Source organism: Brachyistius frenatus, unplaced genomic scaffold (genome assembly GCF_029030835.1).
Source record: "Brachyistius frenatus isolate BFR_SWC_R1_liver_20210118 unplaced genomic scaffold, ASM2903083v1 Contig_41, whole genome shotgun sequence".
In the NCBI taxonomy this organism is placed as follows: domain Eukaryota; kingdom Metazoa; phylum Chordata; class Actinopteri; family Embiotocidae; genus Brachyistius; species Brachyistius frenatus.
The window spans coordinates 2,137,138-2,143,362 of NW_027210640.1; positions in this window are offsets into that span (position 1 = coordinate 2,137,138).

Here is a 6,225-nt window from a genome sequence, read left to right on the forward strand (position 1 = left end):
AAAATAGTCAGGACTGACATGTACTGACAACGCAAATGGATGCAATCTCCTCCTCCCCTTTGATTTGTGTTCAAGACTTGGAGCTTACGTATAATCATTGTTGCCTATTCTGCTGCTTCTCAGACTTTAAGCTTGAACTGGATCAGTCTCTGTGGCCAGCAGATAAAACCTTACCGTTTCCTGTTTTGCTTACAACCATCCCCGAGGGCATGTGAAAGCCCCGCTGGAGGAAAATGTGGCGGTGATGTAGTGCTAAGGCTGATTATTCACAGTCACACCTCACCAGCTCCCCTCACTAAGTGAGAGTGATCACACATCGATACCACATCCTCCAGGTTGTCAATATGCTCCTCTTGTCCTACACTTTGCACCTGAAGTGAAACAAGTACAAAATTTTCATTTCAATGTGAAGGAATAAATTGATTCATTAATCAGCTGGATAATTAATTTAGAAATGTGCTAAGACGACTTTGATTCGGTATAAATCACATATTGGTATCGCACAAGAGAAATACAATTTCCCAAATGAGATGCTCAGTCATTTCTCTTCAAATTAATTATATTATAAAGGAAATACTTAAGAGCATCAACATAATCAACACCTTCAATGTGCTGAAATTACAATTTCCAACTGTTACTACTGTTTTAGTTCACTGAGTACCTTCAGAAAAATATGTAAACATCGAAATGATATCGTCAAAATATTGATCAGAGAAGAAAGTGAGCATGTTAATGATCAGGAACGTAGACTTTACGCTGCCAAAACATCTTATTTGCCTCCTGGTGGCTGGTTGCTGTATAGGTCATGAACCCCGGCTCCATGTTAGCCGATGGGACTTAGGCCAACCCCAAAAAGTGAAAGTACACCTCAGATTCATTTTTCCAAAGATAGTTTCTGTCATTCTAGATAGTTCTTATCATGCTGATGTTTGTTCAAGAGTTTCTGATATTTTTCTGATAAGTTTGGCTTTAAGCGATTATTTGAAGGTATAAAAAGGGGCTGTGATGTTGTGATCAATTTGTCACAGAGGCTCGGGTGTATTGTTGGGACATTTAATACTTCATCCCCTGATCGCTACTCCAAAGACAGCGCAACATGACAGCGGAGGTCTGCGAAGTAAACATTTTTGTTGTGCACATACTCATCGTCGTGTGACTGACCCACGGACCTCTAAAGTAAATATTTGCAATTAGGGCCAAACAGCGGAGACGGAACGCATCGCAAACGGACCCGGTGGAAAATAGCCGTCAGACAAATGGAGAGACGTTATTCCGAGCAGATGGCGTCCCAGTAATTTGCGTCTTTCCTCTAAACGAAAGGTCAAATTTTTTTTGGAGCGGCGCTTCAAACTGCGTATGATCTTACTTTCTACATTTGCTATAAGAAAGGAAAACTGTTGTGGCAGTGACACAATATTTCTGCTAATGATTGGTGATAATGCTGACTGTTACCATGGTTCCATGTTCCCAGACAGAACCGGCGCTAGAACCAGAACCTCCGCGGTGGAAAAGTTGTCGCAGCAAGTGCAGAATATATCCTGAGTCTGTATGTAAAGGAAGTGTAAAACGGGCAGTGTTGGCGAGGCGCATGTTTGGATACAGGCAAAGGAGAAGAAAGTTTGAGAGAGGGTGAGGGTTTTTGTTTTGTTTTTAACACAGAAAGCCGACAGTGTGTTGTGCCAAGTTGAGTTAATAATCGAAGCCAGAGCTCACACAACAACACAACAGCTCCAAATTGGTGCTAACTTGCACTGGCCTGTTGACCTGTTGACCTGTAACACTCGCAGTTTAAGAACGTCGACAGCACCTGCACGGTCAGGTCAACAGTCACTTGATGTTGTGATGCTGAAGTTATTTAGGTATCAAAACGACAAGTATAGAACATTGTGTAAAGAAAGAAGATGGGACTTGTTAGTATTATTAACGTTGATATTCATATCCATAATGGGTATTTGGATGTTAGTTTGCTGCTCATTGTGTCAGGCAGAGGTGATCCTCCAGGGCTGAGAGCACTAAAATGTTAAGAGAAAACCTTTTTCGTGGCTGTAACTTCCAACCCCCCCAAAACTTCTCTGCAGATGATCTCATTAGTGTCTTGGCAACTCGTGGGACAAATTGTCCAGATAAGTCGATCCCCGCTGCCGAGGAGAGGTACCATGAAGCATCACCAGACATTTTAAAAGGCTCCCGTCTCATTCGGGTGAGTGCCTCGACAAATAGGGAGGAGAGGAACGGCAGGGGAAAGAGATGGAGGTGAAGACGGAGGTGGCTGAGGAGGGAGAGTCAGCCGGGCGGAATGGAAACCCTGTCGAAGGTTAATGAGCAGAAAGATAATGTTTTAGCTCCAACTACGACCCTGTCACCGTCTGGAACCCTGGCAGGAGGGATTATGGAGGGAGTAAGGTGTCAAGACGGTGATGTGTATGAATGCGTGTGTGTTTGGCAGTAAACACAAACACATTCACACACCACACAGAAATCACAACTGTCCGCAGTTCCTTTAAACAATGTCATAAAAGCCTCGACAGACACCGAGTTACAAAAAAAGTTTATCATCTGATAGGCAACGATTTACAATTACATTTTGAGTAAATACACTTTTTGAGCAAAAGCACTGACATATATTCACTGACACTGAAAAGCCAAACAAACAAAGTAACGTAAATAACATGAATGGTATATTTTTACCAGATGTTTGGCAGCAACCAGTACTGTCAGTTTTATTGTATGTTTTATTACATTTCCGCACTTCCAGTTACCTGCAGTAAATTCTACCAACAGGCGTGCGCACTCTCAGATTAGCAGACAGCAACAATACAACATGCCTACCATATTTTGTTTTCCCTCCACCTGCTGTGGCAAACACAGTTGGACATCATTTTCCTAAACATTTACTCTGCTGTTGTCCTTTGTTTTATGCCGCTGATTTGTTGTTTCAGAGCTTTCATTAGCTTTGTTGAGTCGGAAACCGAGGCTTTGCAGCTGCGACACAAATATCAGCGACGTCTGCTTCATCATGCAGATGCACTGGAGAAAAAGCTGTGTGCAAACAAGAGCAGCGGGGATGGATATATGGAGACGGCTCAAAAAGTTTGTTTGTAGTGCCGTAAATAACTCGCAAATTAATAAATAAGAATTGATAAATATTCAAATAAAAATGACAAAAAAAATACTGTTAAAGTCCTTCAGAATCTGGAGTCAAAAAGCAAAAACAGAAACAGAAAATGTATTTTCGTGCACACATAGTCGTGGGAAAATGCTTCAAGTGGAGGGTGCTGTGACGCAGATAGTAGACCAGTTTGCTCGTTGAGTCCCCGGTTCCTCCTGTCCGCATGCCAAAGTGCCCTCAGGCCGGACGCTGAGCCCCAAGTTGCAACAGAGCTGCCATGCAGGGTGCCGAAACATCCCTCAGTTAAAATATTCAACAACAAACAAAAAACTGTTTCTCCATCTTCATAGTGCCCGACCTTGCAGGGCATTTGTCTCATCACCATGAATTGCACGGAATGTTATTTAAGCGTTTGACCACTCTTAAAACCATCTGATTTCTTTTCCCCTCTTCTGTCATCACCGGATGAATCACTCTTCATGTCTTACAGATCTCCGCTGGTCTTTGATTGCTATTGGAACGATTATTGCTCCTCGGTCCTGATGACGGTAATTCATGAACTCCCACAATAGCAAGCTCCCTTTTCACCCGCCCTTCTCTTCTTCTCCGACTGATGCCGCTGACCCTCGTAAACCTCTCTTATCCACTTTCATATCCTCAGTGATGAATGTTTCAAATGTTCTGCTTTGCTGTCTGGGAACTCTCGTTGTTGTTGTTGTTGTTGTTGTTGTGCCCCGCAGCTCCATGTAAATTTACTGCACGTTTGTGCATGGTATCTCATTTGCAAGTTTTTCTTCTTGGAGTTGTTTAGTTTTAGGGTTGTGTTTGTCCTCTCTGAAGCTCAATTAAGGGTTTATTGAACTCCACTTAATGCTTAAGCTTCTCAATATCCTCACTTAATTTGTCTCGTTCTAATTGTTCCGTCAATTATTTTAGTGTTGTTGTTGATTTAGGTATTTTCTTGCAATCAGATATTAAATCCAATCTAAGATCTGTTGCCTTACTTGTTTGCATTTCAGTTGAGTTACAATTCAAATATGAATTTGTCGAATATGAATTAGCCGATCGACTAATTTGATCAGTTTTACTGGGAAGCAAAAGTGTTATTCTTAGTGACGCTGATGCTCCGTTTGTAGTCACGTTCCAGAGTATTTGTACTTTCATACAAATAGAAAATGTAATTTGACATTTTGACAGGTGGTGCTGCAGCAGAAATAGTTTCTCCAAAATGGTGACTGGCGTGTGTAGCAGAGATAGGAAAAGACAAGCATATTAAGCGTCACGATTACCCGCAGTGTGGCCTTACATTTGGATTTCTGAAATTTGAACAACCATTTTGATCCCAACGTGTGTGTGTGTGTGTGTGTGTGTGTGTGTGTGTGTGTGTGTGTGTGTGTGTGTGTGTGTGTGTGTGTGTGTGTGTGTGTGTGTGTGTGTGTGTGTGTGTGTGTGTGTGTGTGAAGCCAGAAAATCAGCAATTTAGACTTATTTTTGCCAAACAATTTTATCCGCAAGCTTCCAACTTCATAAAACACTGATCCTCCAGAGACAGAGAGAGAGAGAGAGAGAGAGAGAGGTGGAGGCAGACAGCAGAGTAGAAATAACAAAGAATTGATCGTGTGTTCAGGATGGGGTTGGATATATGGAAACACAACAGAAAATGAGAAGATGGAAAATTGAACAATCAAACGCACACACAAACAGAAAGCAGACAATTTTAGAGGGTCGTACAGACGTCTAATCGATTTGATTTCCCTCATTCTTAGCTAAAAGAGCACACACGCACGCACACACACACACACACACACACACACACACACACACACACACACACACACACACACACCGTGGGAATGGCAGCAGGGTATACTATGAATACTGTGATCGAAGGAAACATCTCAGATGGCTCCCGCATGTTAATATTGAATAATCACTCCCTCATTGCTCTCCCTCTCTCCGCCGTGTCTCTCTCTCTCTCTGACTCTCCGATTTATTGATGGAATGAAAATCAAGGCTGCTAAAAGAACAAATTAGAGGGTTGGGAAAGGAACACTTCCCCTGCGGGCGAGGGGACTTCAATTACAATGGAGAGCTGTGTTTGGCAAAAGCAAAATAAATAAATAATCATAATCATAATTCCAAAGAAAATGTACAATAAAAGTTGTCTAGTGGATTTGCCGCTCGCTTCTCCCCAAGAATCAATTTGTCATATTCAGGAATGTACGTATATGAGAAGCAATCTATTTCACACTGAAAGAATTACTCATTTCCAATTTTCCTTGTTGACATTTGAGCTGTAGGGGTGCTGGCGCTGTTTGTTTGTGTGTGTGTGTGTGTGTGTGTGTGTGTGTGTGTGTGTGTGTGTGTGTGTGTGTGTGTGTGTGTGTGTGTGTGTGTGTGTGTGCGTGTGCGTGTGCGTGCGTGCATGTAGCTGCTGTGTTCCTACTTCAAATGCTTCTCTACTTCTATTTCTATCTTTTTTTCCCCCCTTTACTGTCTCTGAGATACACCGTCGTGCTCCCTCTTGAACACACACTTTCTTCTCTTTCTTTCTTTGTCCACCGAGGTTGACTACACAACAGTATCGTTCAGTGAGGTGCGGATCAAAGAGAATCACGAATAATAAAAGCACTTTTCACACAGACAAAAAAAAAGGAAGGGGAAAAAAAATCAGCTCTGGACCAACTGAAAACTTTTTGGTATTTATTTAAACATTTTTGCAGTTATCAGCAGAAAGGAGGGAAAACACACTCATTCATTCACATTGATAAATAACAAATTCAAGTTCATCCAGAGTTTAGTTTTTTGCATTTGGTTTTCTGAACTAAATCAGTTTGAATAAATATTACAAAGAATTCTATGTTTAATTACAAAAGAACAGAATAGAAATATATGAAAAATATTCAGTATTAAAGTTGCAAATTTGTCCGAGCAGGGCCAAACGCACAATAAATAACCTGAAATGCATCAATAAAATGACATAAACATAGATATAAGTGCAAGAGGGCAGCCTCCCTTCATTTTACCTCAGTTGAAGATGCACGTAAATGAAGAGTTATTATTCGTGCAACGTACAACAGCGAGTGCGCGCTTGTCGCCATTTTATGGCGAAGGAA